We start from the raw sequence: 20047 nt of genomic DNA, 5'->3' as shown, positions 1-20047 counted from the left end.
AATATTACAGAGTAAAACGTATCTATTGTGATAACACACGTCGTAAACGTAAAAGCATTTATTCACAAACAGAAAAAAAATCATGTAAAACATTTACACAGTTCACTGACTACAGAGAAAAGTTGTTCCGAAAGCAAACAACATAATTAACGTAGTCTTGCCAAGTAAGAAAGTACTGAGGTCTATAAAAGGGGACTTGGGCTGTGATCTCATCAGGTCTCACAAATTAAGTAAAATCAGGTCTGGTCAGTATTTGGATGGAAGAGCAATGAAATCTTAGATGGTGTGGTGAGACACTAGAAAGCAATATTTTATCTAAGTCATTTTTTGAACTTAATCCTGCATATCATAACATGCCATTGTGTTGCTGGAGGTGTCAGATGCAATTTTCAAAAGCATGCAAGTGACTTTCATGTGCTCCTAAATCATTTAGGTGCTTTTGAAAATACTATGCTTCATCTTTGGGAGGTATAAAAACGGAGATTGTGAAATCTTGCGATAATTAAAAGATCTTGTGATCATTTCTGTAAGAGTGGAAATCTCTGCATCCATGTTCCAGCCAAAATTAATATGACTGCCTAAAATTCTCCCTGCAGCTTCAACTGGAGAAGTTATTATTATCCCTCTTAAAACATAGTTTTGTAGTTATGTATGCAGAATTCATGACATATCACACATATAACTTTTTACATTTCAGCAGTGATCCAGTCATCTCTATGATAAGCAGGCTGGTAGCACCGCCCGATATTAAGGCTGCCTGACACTTACCACCATAAGACCCTGATTCAGTTACTTATAACTTTCCCAAACTGCAAGTGTTATGGCTGAAATTTTCCATGCTAGATAACTGCCTGACACTGAACCTTTTGGGGGGAAAAGTTCAGTTAAAACAGTTCAGCCATTTCCAAGAATGAGGTTAGGGATAAACCCATTGTTTTGTCCATATTAAAACACTCTAGTAACTTTTTCTTTGAGGATATCTAATGTCCCCTTGCTTTGGAACAGGGACTTAAAATTGGCTGGGGAGGGAGAGCTGAGGAGGGCTTTGGGTCAGAGATGTGTGTGTTTGCCATCCCTGTGAAAAATCCACTCAAATTTGGCCAAGTTATAAGCCTCTGAAAAATATCACTTCACACATGATTAGTGGAGACTTAGTACAGCTTGGCAGCTAAAATCTCTGAAGAGTCTGTCCTTACTGAGCATGCATATTACACACAAAAGCACTGTGCTAAGAACATTAAGGTCGCAAAATCAAACACTCAAAAGTCAGAAAACTGCCAGAATTAAGGTTGCCTGTTGAACCTTAATTTGGCTCCTTTGTCAATGTGCATTAAGATAATCTTTATTTACTATTTTTCCTACAGGACCTTGCCTCATTCAGTGCACAAAATGGATAATACTCTCTGAATGGGTATCTAGTCACTATTCCTTTTTATCCTCATCATTCAGTGTATGGCCCCATGTCTTATTTACTGCATAGTATTTAAAACCTGCACTGAATACAAAATTATTAAATTTCCTTATGGACTTTTCTATGACACCCAAAACCATTCACAAACATTAATGAATTTATCTTTACAACACCTTTCCAGTGTAAGATATTATCCCCACTTTGCAGATAAGAAATTGAACCATAGGGAGATTAAGAACAAATTTTTCAAGTGTCCACTAACTTTGGGAGCCCAACTTGAGAGTTCTAGGGCCTGATTTTTCAAAGCGTGTAACCTTTTATAAGCATTTTATTCACCTAGAACCATATTGACCCAACATGAGTCATCAGCAGAGATAGGAACTTTAGATCCACAGCACAGACCTCTACCACTTGAGCTAACAGGTAGCAGTAGTAAGCTGTTATCTTCTGTGTGGCTCAGCCACCAAAGGGGGCTTTGCCAATAAGTTTTCACACTATTTGCTAGACAGCACCAGAATTAACACAAGTCAATTCCAGGTTCTGGATGGGAGCATGCTCTCGCTATTATAGATCCTTCTGCCTGTTACTGGTCTCAGACTGCTCCTAGCCCTTCCCTGGCTCCAACTTCCTTCCCCATCTTGCCTCCTCACCCCTTTGCATTCTAGTCAGGCTGTTTTCTCCTTTTCCTCCTTGCTGTCATGATTCTAGGAGGGGAGAATTTATAGTGTAGAAGAGACAGTCTTCCTGCTCTCAATTCTGGTATCTGGCACCACAGCTGCTCTTGGAAGCTAGAATGAGAGTTGTGTGGCAATGGAGGATTCTCAGTGTAGATGAATCTTTGGAATATAATGCTGCCTGCCTCTAACAAACCTCTACAGCGGATGCGCAAACTGTAATTTTTCAGAGGCTTTTAACTTTGCTAGATGTGGGTAGATTTTCATGGGGACAGCAAAGGGCACATGCTTGATATCATGGTGAAACCCCTAGCCAAATTTCAAGTTTCTGCTCCAACACCTGGATGCACTAAAGCTTCTCAACAAAATGGTTGTTAAAAAAAAAAAAAAAATCAACGAGGCAAAACAACATACTTTTTCCTAACTTTGTTCTCAGAACTGTTTTTGCTAAAACTTTACAAAAAATCATCCTGAGGCACATACCTGGAAGGGAAAATTTAAGCCCTAAATTTGGCAAGGTTGTAAGGAACTGAACATAATGTCTTATAATGGAAACACCTTAACTACAGGTGTTGCTACCAGCCTTGCCTATAATAAAAGGGTATTTTTGGCACAAAAATGCTGACATGGAAATAACTTCCAGCCACTTTAAACTCTGTTCCAAACTGCATCATTCATCTCAGTAAGGTTATGCTAAGTGTACGTACAGTAAATGTATATACAAGTTTAAAGGGTTGATTTATCATCTTTCCTACATGTTTGCTTCATAAAATTATGGACGCTTCTTTGTAGAAGGTAAATTGGTACCAATTCTTTTTAAAAGGCCAAATTCTTTCCATTACTTTAACAGAGTAACATCCTCAGTGAATGTGACCTGGAATTTTCAACAACCCTTCGCATCCGTATGAAATTTTTGTTTCCTAAGGCTTGTCACCCTTTTATATAATCCTTAGCAACACTGCAAATGGAACAGATGAACAGCTTTCCAGCTGCACAGAATGTTGTTGATAGATCCTTAGTATGCCCAATCAATGGGAATTTTTATAGAAACTTTTTTAGAGTACATAGTAAACACTGAATAACAATGATTTCTTGTCCCTTCAGTGAGCATATAGATTTTTTGCAGCAATTTGTAGTAGTAATGTAGTTTGTCATTTTAGTTAAAATTGTCTTTTGTGCTTAATTTCACAGCTATTGTAACGAAACAAACAGTAGTACCAAAAGTTAATTTCAAGCCATTTTTTGGTGAGGATTAAAAAAGTAATAGTCACTTTTTTTGAAACACAGCAATTCCAACATAAATGGAATGTACATGAAAAAGAAGTCAGAATGTCTTGTTAATTCATGTACAGAGCACGGCAAATGTCATGTACACACCAACTGAGGCCCTAGCCTGAAAATGATAGTGTGTGATTGCAACAGCCTGCTCATACACTGTCATTTGCAAGATCTGGGCCTAAAACAGCATTACCTATTAAAATAGCCAAAAGCCTACATTTTTCATTTTCACCTTATAAAAGCAGTAATGGCCTTGTCACAGAGTATCTCTTGGACAAAAAAATGGCTGGAGTTAACAGGCTGAAGCAAAATGAACTATGCCCACCTGGCCTTTTATCCCAACTAAATTCACCATGGTTTGGTCATTATTGCTGACGTAATTACTCTGATTTTGCAATCTGTATTTTGGATTTTTTTTCAGATTTATTTCTCAATTTAGCAAATATTATTTATATAGTGCCATAAATATGCATGATATTTTACTGACAAAAAGTACAATACTTGCCCTGAAAATCTTTCAATCTAGAGTGCTAGTTCTGCAAGCTGTTTTGTAATGACAGATGCTAACAGAAATTTCTAGGGAAGCAAAAATTAGAATGTCAAAATCTAATAGAATAGTGGCAAGGCCATATTCATAAAATGCACGCTGTGCTTCTTTTGTACATTAAAAGCAAACACTGTCTTGTTTTCTTTAAAAGAAAACCATAAATTACTGTCTGAAATTATCTTGTTGTACATAGGCATAATAATAATTCTATGTTAACATTACAGGTAAAACATAGTTCCTTTCCAAATTCCACTTAAGCATATTGCAGAATTCCCCATCACAGGGTATAAACAGAGGGGTAATCCCAACTGTCCCGCAGTTCCTTTGCCAATACAGAATCCAGCTGTTAAAGGACTTCATAGTAGTGGGAAAGGATGGTGGGTCATTGAATATTTATGGAAAATGCATCTTGAAAACCAGTAATTAAGATAATTAACCGTTTCTTCTTCAAGTGCCTGTCCATATGTATTCCACTCTTGGTGACTCACAAGTAACAACCTAATTCTTAAGAAGAGGGTTCTCAGAATCTAGCTGAATAGTGAACAAGTGTAGGGTGTGAAAATACTGAATGGCAGGATAATTAGCTGTATTGCTGCCAGGTGGCCCTTTAAGGAGCTTATAACTAGTCTGGAATTGAATAGGTAGTCCTCAATAGCAGGTATTGGAGCCTCAGTTTGAGATAACTGATGTTAGAATTACCAAATTTATAATGTCAATGAGGCCAAAAGAGCTGCTGGAGCAGCTGCATGAACCCTGATGGGATGGAAACCAATTAAGGGAAAGAGACAATGTGGAGGCAAAACCCCCCTGAAACATGTAATACATATTACACAAAGACTGTGATTTTGAAAGCACTGGAGAGCTATTTAGCACAGACCATAACAGTAGGCAGTGCTGAAATTCAAAGAGTCTAGGATCTCAGGAGTGGGAGATTTAGAAACCAGGGGTCAATAACATCCTGCCATCCACGATTTCATGAAGTTCTGCTCCTTATCTCTTGATTTTTCGCTATAATACAGAAGAAAAAGAAGGTTTCAGAGTAGCTGCCGTGTTAGTCTGTATCCGCAAAAAGAACAGAAGTACTTGTGGCACCTTAGAGACTAACAAATTTAAAGCTTAAATTTAAAAGCTTATGCTCAAATAAATTTGTTAGTCTCTAAGGTGCCACAAGTACTCCTGTTCTTTTTGAAGAAAAAGAAGGTGGTTGTTATCAGTTGGACATTTGTGAATCCTCTCCAAACCATGACAGGAATTAGCTTCTATACTTCCTGAAATAGGAAGTAAGAAACAGAGATAAGTCCTGAATACTTCAAATTTTTTGGGAAATATGGGAGAGCATATTGGAACTCAGACTTATCTCTAGTAAAATGGTTTGATCAGAAATGGGGAAGTGTTAAACTTGCACATAAGAGAATTAGAATTAGTTTCCTCCTATTTTCTACTGGAAATGCCATATTCCAATATGGTATTTGGATTACCCTGTTTTTCCTGTTTATGGATTGGTGTAGAAGAGACAAAAAATTATGCTTATTAAATTGATATTACTGATTCTTAATACAAAATATCCATGGATATAACTGTAAATAAAGAGATCAGTGTTGCCAAAAAAGAGTCTTTAAATGTATTATTCCAAAGGAAAAGTTTTAGCAACATGCAAAGAAGATTACAAAAAAAATTCAAAAATGCCTACATGACTTAGCCTCCCAAGTCCCATTTTCAAAAGCAACTTAGGGCTCGTCTACACAAACATATAGTTTGTGGCAAGCTGGGGTGTAAATCAACCCTGCACTAGCTTGCCATGCACTAACTGTCCATGTGGACCCTGCTGATGTGCACTAACAGTTCCTTAGTATGCTTTAATCTATCCCACTTGGCAATGGGGTTGTACCCATCAGCAAGGTCTACACAGACAGTCAGTGTGCAGCAGGCTAGTGTGAGGTAGATTCCCACCCCAGCTTGGTGTGAACTAAATGTTCATATAGACAAGCCAGTAGGCATTTAGGAGTCTAAGTCTCATTAAAAGTTAGTGGAATGCCAATAAAAGCCTTCAATATCTTCAGTCTCATTTTATTTTTAAAATTTTATAACATATCTGCAGCATCACAAGAAAAAACAACAACCCTGAAATATAATAACTAAGAAGTCACTGAATTATGGTTTAATGGTTAAGGTGCTGAACTGAGATTCTGGAGATCTGGGTTCAAATCCTGTCTCTGCCACAGGCAGCATTCATGCCACTGTGGCCCCGAATAAGCCACTTTCATCACTCTGTCTCTGTTCCCCATCTGCAAAATGGGAACAATAATGCTTCCTTTCTCTCACCCTTTGTTTTGTCTTGTCTATTTACATTGTTAGATCTTTGGGACAAAGACTGTCTTTTACTTTGTACATTCAGCACTGAGCACCGTAGGCCCTTGATCTTGGTTGGGGCCTCTAGGTGTTACCACAACAGTTATTGTACTGCAATAGTATTTGATAACAATTAATTCCTTAGGAAAGAAGGTGCAAGCGGGGAGAGAGAACAAAAATATACCCACAATGAGGTTGGTACACAAGATATTAAACAACTGAAATAGCTGCTTCTCAAAATCTTAGGTCCCTCTCAAGGAGCAACATTCATAAATGGCTGAAAGCCACACTTTGATAACTAAAAAAAAAAAAAAAAAAAAAAAATCACAACTTTTAAAAGAATTATCCCAAATAATGTGGAGCTAGATCACTGCATTTCAACTTATTACTGATCTTGTTCTCCAGTGGTAATGGAAACGTCATGTCTTATATGCTAATAAATAACATTTATTTTGAATGCTGTGGTGACTTCCATCTAAATATGCTCACATTACAATTGGATAAAAATTACTAATGTCATTGCATTTTACATGTTAAAAATTAATGTCAGAAGGCATATACAATGCATATAAATTACTATAATACTTGTAAATATTTATACTAAGTCTCACAGACAGTAATTTATCAGATTCTAAATGAAAAGATTGGTCTACAGATGCAGACTGCGAATACACAATTGTTGCATCAACTGTAATCTTTCCAAGCCACCTGTATCTTATCTCTACCCGCCAACCTATGTTAGATTAAAGCTAATATAATTCAGGCTATGAATATTAACCAGTTCAGAGCATCAATTTATGCATAGCAGGAAAATACGCAGTAAGTTCAAAACAAGAACTAAATTGATCTATCTTTATCTTTTTCAGAAAATAACAACATTAAAGATGGTATCAAAGTGGATTTTTAAAGAGAAACCCAAACCTATAATTATTACAAATTACACTAAACTGCACACAATAGATGAAAAACAATTCATATCACCACAATTATTCTTTTGAACTTGCAAATTCTGTACTGATCTTTTTCCCTCTGTAAATTTAAGTATGCTAGACAGGAAAAAACACGGTGAAGCTCCTTAACTTGGAGAGCCAACTTTGCTTATGCCAGTGTTTATTTTTCATAAAAGGTAGGAAAAAAAGTATGTAACAATGTAAAAATAGTATACAATTGTGGTTTCAGCTGCAATACACTGTCAAAATCTCAGCATAAAATTTAGGGTAATATTTCAGGGTCTCTATACCATCCTCAATCTCCTGGACCTCTCTGCTGTTGCCACTATCAATCACAACCTCCCAAAAATACTGTCCTCGCTTGGCTTTTGTGACTTACATCCTCCAACTACTCTGATGATTTGTTCAATGCTTCTTTCAATATTTCCCCCCCGCCCCCCACTCTCCAGGGGATTGCCAGAGAGATCTCATCAACTCACACAAATTCAACCACCATCCATCTATATTGTCTGGGGATTGGTCCTGCTTTGAGCAAGGGGTTGGACTAGATGACCTCCTGAGGTCCCTTCCAACCCTGATATTCTATGATTCTATATCAGGGGTGGGAAAACTTTTTGGCCTGAGGGCCACATCGGGGTATGGAAATTGTATGGCGGGCCGGAAATGCTCCTCCCTCTTTCTTGCTCATAACATCTAGGTTATCTCCAGATCGTCCATCTTTTTCCTCCATATAATTTCTAACATTTGATTTTTTCTTTTGGTTCAGACAATTAAAAATATCATACAGGTCTTCATCTCCTGCTTCAATTGCTGCAGCCTTCTCTCTGGCCTTCCTAATCACCCTCCTCTGATTTGTGAAAAACACAGCTTTGAGGGGGTCCTGGTATATGACTAGGCCTCCTAGGTATTATAATAATACAAATACAAATAATAAAACAACAACAAAAGGGTAACACCCACAAAAAACCCTTCCCACACAAAATAATTCCAATAATGTATGCACTCGATCAATTGCAAGAAATTCTGATAATGAACTGAAAAAGCTAAAAGAACAGGAGTACTTGTGGCCAATTTATTTCCAAAAATGCCTCCAAAATCTAAAGACAGCATACTCTAGTGAACAGACCACAGGACAGGGAGTCAAGAGACCTCGTTCTATTCCTGGCTCTATTGTTGACCTGCTGCACTCTTGGGGAAGCCACTTCACCGCTCTGTGCCTTTGTTTCCGCTCCCTACCCTTCATTTGTCTGTTCAGATAACAGACTCTTTGAACCTGGGACTGTTGTCTACTATGCAATTGTACAGAGCACAGTCCAATTGTATCCTGATTTTGGAGCCTCTAGGTTGTAACATAAAATAAGCAGCATCTCCTGGAACATTTCCAAATCAACTTTCAATTGGCATATCGGCTACTCAAATAAAAATATTTCTTCCCATAAATGAAATCACCATTTCTGTACTATATTGGAAGATTTGGATTCTTCTATAATAATGTTAATTTTTGTGAGATGGACAGTCTCACACCATCTCACTGCAAATATAGGACATCAAACAGCTGATGGATAATTATTATTGATCATTAGCAAGCAGTGATGAATCCAAATTTTCATAACAGTCCTCAGTCTTTTTAACATTTATATCAAGTTAACAACCTTTCACAAACTAAAACCACGAGTTAAAAACACAGCAACACTACTAACTGATATTTTTATCAAACACCACATAATGTATTGCAAAATTATGATGCTAACCTATTAGTTTAATAAAAAATAGTAAATTCCAATTGTAAAAGGAAACCAATAAAAGTAAAGCCGACATTCAAACATGCTAGAAACAATCATAATCACTACTATACTCTCTACATACAGTAACTGTGGAATTAATACACATTGTTTTCCAAAGTAGCAAAATGAACAAGCGCTATCTTCACAAACCTTTTTCAAATTTAATCCTAAATCAAATGAATTCACCAAAAGCATCCAATAAAATGTAAGATTTCATCACCAGAATCATTAATTAGCAAGGCTCTAAGGTGACTTGGCAAAGTTTGCACTCCAAATTATAATAGCTGTGTACAAAACATCAATTTTTACTAGAAAGTTCCAGCAAGCAACAGCTGCCAAGCAAACTGAGCAGAATAAAACAAGCAGTTATATACAGTAAATATATAAGTTACTGCATTTAAATAAAGCACTATATATGGCATCATGAAATGCTAGTCACCAGTGACATGAGCAGCCGTGGCACACTAAAACAAGGTACTATTAAATAAAATCATCAAATTCAGTTCAAACAACAAATGGGAAAATGTAATAAATGTATCTAAACAGTAACACAAATGTCTTTTGAAAAAATTACAACATGTCTACAATACTGGAAAGGTCTTGTCATTATTACATTACCACCTAATTCTTTATAATACTATTGAACATCTGGCTTCTTTGATGCTGAGTTCCAACTGCACAATGACAAATGATAGCAAGTTAAATTCAGAATGATAGGTATATTGAGGTTAACGTCTACCTTTAAATCATAATAATTTAACAGGTCTTGGGATTGGACTAAAAACTAAAACAACTGAACTTTCAGCTTTCAGCAACACTTCACTGCCTGATGGTTCAGGAGACAGCACTGATATGTAGAGCCCTGGGTGGATACAAAATTTGTAACCGCATCCAATCCATGCTCTGCAAACGTGGTCCACATATATCCGTGGATATAAATCGGATATCCGCAGATTTGCAAGGCTCTGGATATAAAATTTGGATCTGCATCCATCTGCAATCTGCAAACATGATTAGCGGATATCCGCGATATAAAACAGATAGCTGCAGATTTGCAGGGCTCTACTGATATGCTGTCATCACAAGTAGCTGTGAACTTCTCAAGAACCAGATAATTACACAAAACAGAGGAAGCATAAAAAGCTTAGCAGACTTCCTGAAAATTGAAGACAATACAAACTTTCCATACCTAGTAATATATTGTACAGTTTTCCTGAAAAATCAAAATGTTAACTATTTCAGCGTTACTAGATATTGGGCAGTTCCTGAATATTAACTCATGCAATGGACAATCTCTTGCAAGTCATATTCTATCTAAACACAAAAGATTCATTCATAGGACCAGACTAACCAGTATTTCAAGAAATGAGACACATCAATAAGTGTTGGTGAACCCTTGCAATTTTATTGGGAGTCTTGTGATATTTGGTGGTTTTTTTTGAAGATCCAGATGCTAGAAGAAAGAAATACTCATGAAATCTCTCTCTCTCCTCCTCTCTCTCTCTCTTTTTTTTTTAGTGTCTAGTCCGTACGGTTGTGGAAATAAAGCTTGCAGATATGAAGTGAGTGCACCCTAATGGCTCACAGATGGCAAGGCAGATAAAAAAATACCCCAAATTTATTCTTTTTTAAAAATCCAATTTTTTTTACCCAATCTCTTGATTTTAAGGGACTTAACTCATGAGTTTTGAATCCTGAAGTTAGCAATAGTGCAACGGTTTCTCTGCAAACATGTCAGCAATGAGTAAATTCTGTAACGTAGAGAAGGCTTTAAGTGGCACAATTCAGCTGGCAATCCCTGCCTCAAGAAACATAAACAAGTGCAAATAGAGGGGTAGTTACATACATAGATAAAGAGCTATATAAGAAAGTTTGCATAGTGTCTGCCCATTGTATATATGTCCACAATTCAAGAAGGATATTGATATAAATTGGAGAGAGTACAGAGAAGAGCCACGAGAATGATCAAAGAACTAGAAAACGTGCCTTGTAGTGACAGAGTCAAAGAGCTCAATTTATTTACCTTGACAAAGCGAAGGTTAAGGAGGGACTCAATTACAGTCCAGAAACATCTACATCGGGGTCGACAACGTTCGGCACGCGGCTCGCCAGGGTAACTACCCTGGCAGGCCGGGCCAGTTTTATTTACCTGCTGACGCGGCAGGTTCGGCCGATCGCAGCCCCCACTGGCCGCGGTTCGCCGTCCCGGGCCAATGGGGGTGGCGAGAAGCCGCGGCCAGCACATCGCTTGCCCGCGCCGTCCCCATTGGCCCGGGACAGCAAACCGCGGCCAGTGGGGGCCGCGATCAGCCGAACCTGCCGCGTCAGCAGGTAAATAAAACTGGCCTGTCCCGTCAGGGTGCTTACCCTGGCGAGCCGCGTGCTGAACGTTGACGACCCCTGATCTACATGGTGAACAAATATTTGATAATGGGCTCTTTAGTTTATCAAGGAAAGATATAACATGATTCAATGGTTCGAAGTTGATGCTAAAAAAATTCAGACTGGACATTAGGGATACATTTTTAACAGTGTGGGTAATTAACCATTGGAACAGTTTACCAAGGGTAGTGGTGGATTCTCTATCACTGGCAATTTTTAAATCCAGATTGGACATTTTTCTAAAATATATGCTCTGGGAATTATTTGTGGGAAATTCTATGGCCTGTGTTATACAGCAGATGATTACCACAGTCCCTTCCGGCCTTTAAATCCATGTCTCCTGCCAATGCCATTAGAGAAAACACTCACCATGCTAAAGAATCTTTGCTTACGACACTCAAGACGTTGCAGAAATAAAACACTAGACTAAAGGTTGAGGCCACAATTCTTACTGAAGTAATTCAAACTGTACCGTTATCTGGCAGTCAACATGTCCACCAGTGCACATAATTACAAGGGCAAAGGGTACTCATCTTTTGCCACAGACACTACAGAGATGTGTCCCCACCTATGCCACAACTCCCCAAATGTACCAATATCAGAGGGGAATATTTCTGCTAGTAGGATGAGTGCGTGTGTGTGGGTGACAGGGGCAAGGGATGAATGCTAAAATTATTTATTCTCATGCTTGTGAAGTAACAAGCCTGTTATATAAGCACCTTGAGGGGGCATACACAATTTTATAAAGCAGTTTTTATCCCTTTCTTAAATTGTGTATAAAACCTCTTGTGGTGAAACTGTATTTTCATAATTTAAGCTGACATTAGTAAGTGGCTGAGGGAAGCAAAACTACATAATAATTAACTGTAATTACCTAATGAGGATTTATAATTATACATTATAAGTACATATACTTGCAGTGTGCTAATTATGTAATTGGCAGTACTCAAACTGTAAAACTAAAAGTATGGGGATGTTACTCTCGACTTTGGGAGCAGGCTTCTGTTTACAGCAGAAGCTGTCATGAGCAGAACAACCTAGGGACCCACTTCTCATACTGGTGGTGGGAGTTAAGTGCCAAACAGCCTACATCACTTCACTTTAAATACTGAAACTGAGATGTGTAAATTATATTGTAAACAAGTCTGTCCATGCAATAATAAATAAATAAATAAATAAATAAACTGGAGAACCTCATACGCATACAGACTACAATCAACAAATAATAAAGATGTGAATAAATATAGCTTGAAAATCTTCTCACTTCAAGATAATTCAGTAAGCTTATGGCTTTTAAAAAAAATATGTTTTACATAAAAAACCTCCTGGATTTCACCTGAAATTTTTTCATTAGGAAAAATCTGTTTTTGCAAAAACTATCTTCTTTTCTTGGTTAATAATGCATACATGTAAGTTCTCCTTCCCAACACTGTATAAATAAAATTTAAAAACTAGGCAAAAACTGTTCCAAATACAATGCCAAAGATCTTTTAATATTGAGCATGTGGAGAATGACCTCATCAGGATGGGAAAAATGTTTATAAGACAATAGGATCATTAAGGTGGAACTCCCTCATCTTCTTGGAGAGGAATCTTGGATGTTTCTGAAGCCCTGACATCTCCTGGTAAAATTTAGATAAGTTGGATAAAAGTTGCCAGGACTTGAAATCTGCTCACTCTGCAAGCTGTCTCCAGGAATATCATCTTTCATGTAAGGCTACTGACATAGACCCACATGACAGTCTCATAAGTAAACAAGGGAAATGTAATCTAGATGAAATTACTATTAGGTGGGTGCACAACTGTTTGAAATACACTCTCCCAGTTAGGGTATCTAGTGGAGTCCCATAGGGATCAGTCTTCAGTCTGCAAATATTCAATATTTTCATGAATTATTGGATAATGGATTGGAAAGTCTGCTTATAAAATATGCAAAAGATACTAAGCTGGGAGGGGTTGCAAGCACTTTGGGAGACAGGATTAGAATTCAAAATGACTGTGACAAACTGGAGAATTGGTCTGAATTCAACAGGATGAAATTCAACAAAAACAAGTGCACAGTGTTTCACTTAGGAAAAAAAAATCAAAAGCACAACTACAAGATGGAAAATAACAGGTTAGGTAGTAGTCCTGCTGAAAAGAATCTGGGGTTATAGTAGATCATGAATTGAATATGAGTCAAGAATGTGATGCAGTTGTGAAAAAGGCTAATATCATTTTGGGGGCTATTTGCAAGAGTGTCGTATGAAAAACATGGGAGGTGATTGTCCCACTCTACTTGATGAGGCCTACTTGATGAGGCCCTGAAGTACTGTGTACAAATCTAGACGCCATACTTTAGGAAAGATGTGGGCAAACTGGAGAGAGTCCAGAGGACAGCAACAAAAATGATAAAAGATTTAGAAAAGCTGACCTATGAGGAAAGGTTAAAAACAACATGGTTAGTCTTCAGAAAAGAAGATTTTGGGGGCGGGGGGCATGGGGGAACAGACTGACTTGATAGTCTTTAAATGTGTTAAGTGCTGTTATAAGGAGGACAGTGAACAATTGTTCTCCATGCCCACTGAAGATAGGACAAGACGTAATGGGCTTCATCTGTAGTAAGGGAGATTTAGGTTGGATACTAGGAAAAACTTTCTAACTATAAGGGTAGTTATGTTCTGGAAAAGTCTTCCAAGGGAGGTTGTGAAAATCCCATTATTAGAGATTTTTAAGAACAGGTTGGGCAAAGGATGGTCTAGGTTTTCTTGGTCCTGCCTCAGTATCAGGGGGTGCACTTGATGAACTCTCAACCTCTTTGATTCTATAAAATACTTAATTTTACAGGATCTGAGTGGTTCAAAAGAATGTTTCATCAGTTTTATAGGCCCACATTAACATCCCATGTCTCAAGCGACATTTTAGTTGAGGTTGCTAATTAATTATTGTTATTGTTGTTATAGTATTTGGGAGCCCTAGTTACCAGGATCCCATTGTGCTAGGTGTTGTACAAACACAGAACAAAAAGACAGTCTTCTGCACCAAAGAGCTTACAATCCAAGTATAAAACAATAGATGACAGATGTATAGAGAGACAGATGGGGGGGATACAAGGAAACAATGACACTATATAGGTCAATGTGATACGCAGAGGGTCTCACCACACCAGCAGCCTAGCTTTTGTCAGGATTTTTGTAGGCATCCTGGCAGAGAGTTTTATGGAGCGATCTGAAGGAGGATAATAAGGTAATTTTGCAGATTTTTACAGGAAGCTCCTCACAAGCACGAGTAGCAGCATGGGAGAAAGCATGAAGGTTCCTGGTTGAAGATTTATCAAGTGAGTGACAAATGTTGGCATCATAGGCCAACTGGAGGCAGGAGTCGACACTTCATTAAGTAGGGTGGGGATAGTCTGTGAGAGGCCTTGAAAGTGAATACAAGTAGGTTATATTAGATGTGATAGAGAGTGGAAGCCAGTGGGAGGATGCAAATAGAGGGGTGACATGGTCAAAGAGATGAGTAGAAGACTGATCTTTGCAGCAGCATTCTGAATGCATATGAGCAGGGCAAGGTTGCAATTGTCAAAGCCCTAGAGAAGGATGTTGCAGTAATCCTGATGCAAGATAAGTACCTGGAAGAGAGTTTTAGTTGTGTGGATGGATATGAAAGGTTTTATGTTAGCGATGTTATGCAGAATCTGCAAGATTTAGACAAAGCCTGGATGTGAAGATCTAGAGAGGGGTTTGAGTCAAAGGTCACACCCAGATTACAGGCCCTTTGTATCAGGCAGGATGGTGGTGTTGTCCACACTGACTGAGACAGGAGGTAGCAGGAAGGGCTTAGGGGGAGTAATATTAAGAGCTCTGCTTTAGCCATGTTGGGCTTGATATGACAGCTAGACCTCCACAAGGAGATGTCAGAGAGACAGGTCAAGGTTTTAGTTTGGAGCAAGAGGCAGATTGGTGAGTTGGCAGCACAGAGAAGGTAGTTGAATTTATGTTTGCAGATGATATTACAGAAATAAGGTGTAGAGGGAGAAGAGAAGTGGACAGAGCCCCATGGAACTCTCATGGAAAATTGAAGGGGGATAAGGAAGAACTCTAGAGGACACACTGAATGAGCAATTAGATAAGTAGGAGGAGAACCAGGAGTGGACAGAGTCATGAACACTAAAGGAGGAAATGCTAAAGCTGGCTGACAGGCCAAGGATCAAGAAGGTGGTATACTAGTTCTGTGCTTTAGCAAGGAATAGGTTACTAGATATTTTGGTGAAAGCAGTTTCAATTGAGTGCACATTGTAATCAGTGTGTTCAAACAGCTTAGAGATGAAAGAGAGAAGGGGCAGTATTTGGAGAGACAGTGGGGTCAAAGGTAGGTTTTTTTAATCTGGGAAAGACTAAAGCATGCTTATGTTGTGAGGGGAAAGAGTCACAGGAAAGAAGTTCAGGCAAAGAGTAGGGAGGGCATGACAATGGGCACAAGGGAGATCAGGGGAAGGCATGGGGGTCACTGATGCAAGTGGAAGGATTAGAGGAGGAGACCAGATTAGAAGCTTATGTCTTTGATGCTGGAGGAGGAGAGAGTGTAGGAAGGGAAGGGAAGACCTCGTTGTAGTTTGTCATTTTTCTTTTGGAAGAAATTGACAAGATCCTGCGCAGAGAGACAAGTGGAGGCAGAAAGAGGAGAGGGTTTGAGACGTGAGACAAAGGTGTCAAAAAGGCAGCTGGGATTGTGGGTGTGGGATTCAATTAAGCTAGAGAAGCAGAATTGCTTAGCAAGGAAGATGGCAGAACTGAAGAAAGAGAAATTAATTTGCAATGAAGGAAGTCAATCTGGTCACAGGATTTCTGTCAGAGATGGTCTCAAATACGAGAGCAGAAACATTACCCTGTTTCCCTGAAAATAAGACAGTGTCTTATATTAATTTTTGCTCCCAAAGATGCGCTAGGGCTTATTTTCAGGGGAGGTCTTATTTTTCCTGGAGCTTCGGGGCCTTATATTCCGGGGTGGCCTTATTATCGGGGAGGTCTTATTTTCGGGGGGATGCCTTATATTACAGCGAGAGGCAAAACTGGAAGTAGGTCTTATTTTCGGGGGATGTCTTACTTTCGGGGAAACAGGGTAGAAGTGGATGTTGGAGGTGAGCCAGGGATGGGGGCTGGCGGGGCAGACTTTGCAATGGGATAGAGGTCAAAAGAGTTAAGGATGGGAGAGAGTGACTCCTGGAGAGAATCAACAGCCACATCAAAGGCAGAAAGGGAAGAGAGGATAGGGAGGAGATGAGAAACCACTGATGGACTGGAAGTCATGAAAAGGCCAAGTCATGGGATGGGAGTTAAAGTTTGGCTCCACTTTGTACCTGCAGCAGGAATTCAGCCACTTTGATATGAAAAATAAAGAGAAGGGTTGCAGAGCATAGAGCTAGCCTGTTACTATATATACTTCAGGGCTCATAAATCTAATATATGCATTTTCTATAGCACACTTGGTAAGCATTGCTGGAGACTAGGAGTAGTGAATACCCTTAATGGCTCCTGGTCAGCTTGGACCCCTGGATACTGGGCTTCATTTAGTGGGCTTGCAAGATCAGCAGCTTTACAACAATCTGCTGACCCTCTGATATTGATGACTTGACAAAACAGCTCTTCTCCTCCCTATCTTAAATTAGAGTATATAAAGCGTTGCTCTAATTTGCACCAAAAAACAACTGCCCTCAAGGGACCAAGATTGCCAGAGTACATCATACTCTGACCTTGACCCTTCCCACCCCATAATCCTCCCCATATTGGAGTTGTTGGGTGCTGGAATTTATTCAGTCCACTTTATGAATATATAGATAAAAACTTGAGGTGGTACCATGTTTACTGTAGGATCAATAAACTCTGGCTCAAATGTTTATCAGCCTAGGACTAGGCAGGTTATTATCAAGCTAAAAGGGAGCATCCTCATGCCTTTGAATCCTGCATCTCTTAACACACATGCTAGCTAGAAAGGATTAGCCACCACTCCCACAAGGAATTCACTTTTTAAAAAACAATTTACTAATATGCAAACAATGTGTTACATATTATTCAAGCTGTTCTACAAAGCACATACTTTTCTACAAAGATGCTGTCTTTCACTAAAGTAGCCAATGCTTTGTCAAAGAGCCTCTTCCATACGGCCCCACTACTGTCCCCAGACTAGAAAATCCACTCCTTCCACTGTTTTAGGATAGAGGGGGCATTATTGAAGGGCTTCTGGCAATAGACAATACTATTTCCCTCTGACAGTGTTCGCAAGTAGTCCAAATGTTACATCAGAGAACAGAAGGCTATCTGTGGTACCTAAGTTTTCAATTATGATGGATATCACTAACAATTTTTGTTAATTTAAAAATTATGCATCCTTAGAGACAGACTCTAAGTCTCATTGCAAACAAATCTCTGACTCTCTTCACATCACTGTTTTTAAGTTAAAGGGTCAGAAAAATTATGAGAATCAAATGTCAACTTTAAGGGTCTATTTTTAATTAATTTAAAATCAAAAGCTAGCAGATCCACTTCAAAACCATCAGAAAATGTAATCTTTACTCAGATTATATACTGTAAAATTTGGGAAAGATACACTATATTCTTCATACAAAACAGAAGTTGAATCCCCATTTTAAGTACAAAACAGAACTGAGCCTTAATGGTGATGGTCACTACTGCCCTACCATAATTTATAATTTCAGCTTTGTCTCCCCTTTTTGTCCTCCTACCCCAGAGAGTTTTTAAAAGCTAAAAGCTTGGTAGTGAGGTTTTGGACGCTCTCATCATGAAAGCTGGTGTTACTGAAACTGAAGTAGAGGGAAGAAGGGAAGCTTTTAAAGTAACTACAGGTTAGTTGAAAACTATGTGCATCACAGCAGGATGGGTGCTGGTAGGGCTTTACCCTTCTCAGGAAATAAAAAAAAGTTGGAGTGTTGAGAGAAGGGAATCATTTAGGACAACAGAGATGGGAAATGGTTGATAATCTGAAGCAATCATGTTTATCGTAAACACATGGATGTGGAATTCAGAGGGACACTAGCAGTCGGAGGGCAGGAGTTAGCATAATATCAGTGTGGCCATTCCTAAGTAACTGTGCTCTATGGAAACCCTGGAGCTCTGATTGGCTAGTAGTCCCCAGCTAATTAGAACATAGCAATTTATATAATGTTGTTATTGAGAAATAAATGTACAGTCATTATGAAATTCAGACACCCTCAGGTAGGAAACAACTATCTGAATAAATGAGAAACAGCGGAGATAATTTCACTAAATCACCTTGTGAACAAGAAGCACAATTAAATTTCCATCTAATAATCCAACAAAAAAAATTGATTTACAGTGGGACATCTTACTAAATGGCCACTTCAGACACTACTGTGGAGGAAATATAGATCACTTCACGTGAAAAAGTTCTCAAAACTGTTCTCATATCTATTCCTGGAGATAGTACTAATGTAGTTCACCAAACAATAAAAACTTAAAAGGATTATACTATAAGATCTGCATTTAACTGGTTTAAAAATACATCTCTTACATTCCACAATAGAAAACGTATAGATACCACTGAGAGTAACATGCTATGCAAGTATTCTGAGGAGCAAATCTTGTTTGTATACTGCAGCAGCAGCAGGTGAGGTGTAGGTGTAATCTCATCAACAATACGGATACATCTTATGACAAGAGGTCTTTCCATTTGAGTTGACTATACCACGACAAAGTTTTTTTTTAGCCATTTCACCAAAATATCTGCATAACCTAGGAATCCCACTGTGCAAGGTTTCAATTTATAGAAGCTGTATGTTTCAACAGCAGTTTATAGACTATTTCTATCTAGATTCAACTGAATTTTAATTATTTGAACATGGAATAAAGCTGTTGTTTTCAAACTTTTCTTGTCCTTCAACTATCCTCATGAGCCAACAAAGAACAAATTATAACAATTATCACAATGAAAATGCAAATACACATTTCCCTTTGTTGTAAATAGACTTGCCAAAGGCTTAGCCTACTCATCATTAAAAGATTCCTTTATAACTCAAGTCCTTCTGTTAGACAGAGAAAAATGACGAAGTCAAAGATTTACCAATGTGAAAAATTGTAACTTAAACACCAACCTTTTGTTCAGTAAGCCTTTGTACTACAATTACCTTATCAAAGTAACAACAAGTTCCTATTATAAAAGAAAAGAAGAGTCTGAACTACATATGTCTATTCAAAGTTCTACAATATTTTCTCATTATATTACAGCGGTGTGGCAGTGCCTCTCTAATTGAGCTTGCGTCATGACATCTGTTGAAAGGTCAACATTTCTAAGTCCTCTAAATTCAACATGCTTAGTCAGATGTCTTTGGAATTTGGTATGCCTCAGAAGGGTGCAGGTTAGAGTTAGTGACGCAAATTTACAGTTATTTGAGCCAGAGGGTTTGGAGACACAACCCCCCTCCCCTTCCCCAATAACCATTTTCCAAAAAGTTTCTAGGTGGGGGGGGGGGGCAGGTTTGCCCAGCGTTACAGAAAAATTACTGATATGAGGCACATCAAAATGGTCCCAATCTGTCGAGTTTTACCCAAGGCAGTGCATGGCACCCACTAAATATTTGGAGGACCCAAACTGAGAATAGCATTTACGAAAATGTTCATTTTTTACACATTCACTAATACAGAAAAGCAGTGAAAGGG

At 38.4% G+C, this 20047-nt stretch overlaps 2 protein-coding genes across 2 annotated transcripts in view; both read right to left on the bottom strand.

Moving 5' to 3' along the window:
- Positions 1-20047, bottom strand: part of IPO11 (importin 11) — a 247488-nt gene that overhangs the window by 37439 nt on the left and 190002 nt on the right. The gene's annotated exons all lie outside the window — the stretch shown is intronic.
- LRRC70 (leucine rich repeat containing 70) overlaps positions 1-20047 on the bottom strand; it is a 43027-nt gene that overhangs the window by 4615 nt on the left and 18365 nt on the right. The window lies entirely within an intron of this gene.

The sequence above is a fragment of the Terrapene carolina genome, unplaced genomic scaffold, assembly GCF_002925995.2.
Source record: "Terrapene carolina triunguis isolate 2854851 unplaced genomic scaffold, T_m_triunguis-2.0 Scaffold69, whole genome shotgun sequence".
In the NCBI taxonomy this organism is placed as follows: Eukaryota; Metazoa; Chordata; order Testudines; family Emydidae; genus Terrapene; species Terrapene triunguis.
This window is presented reverse-complemented; position numbering and strand designations above follow the sequence as displayed.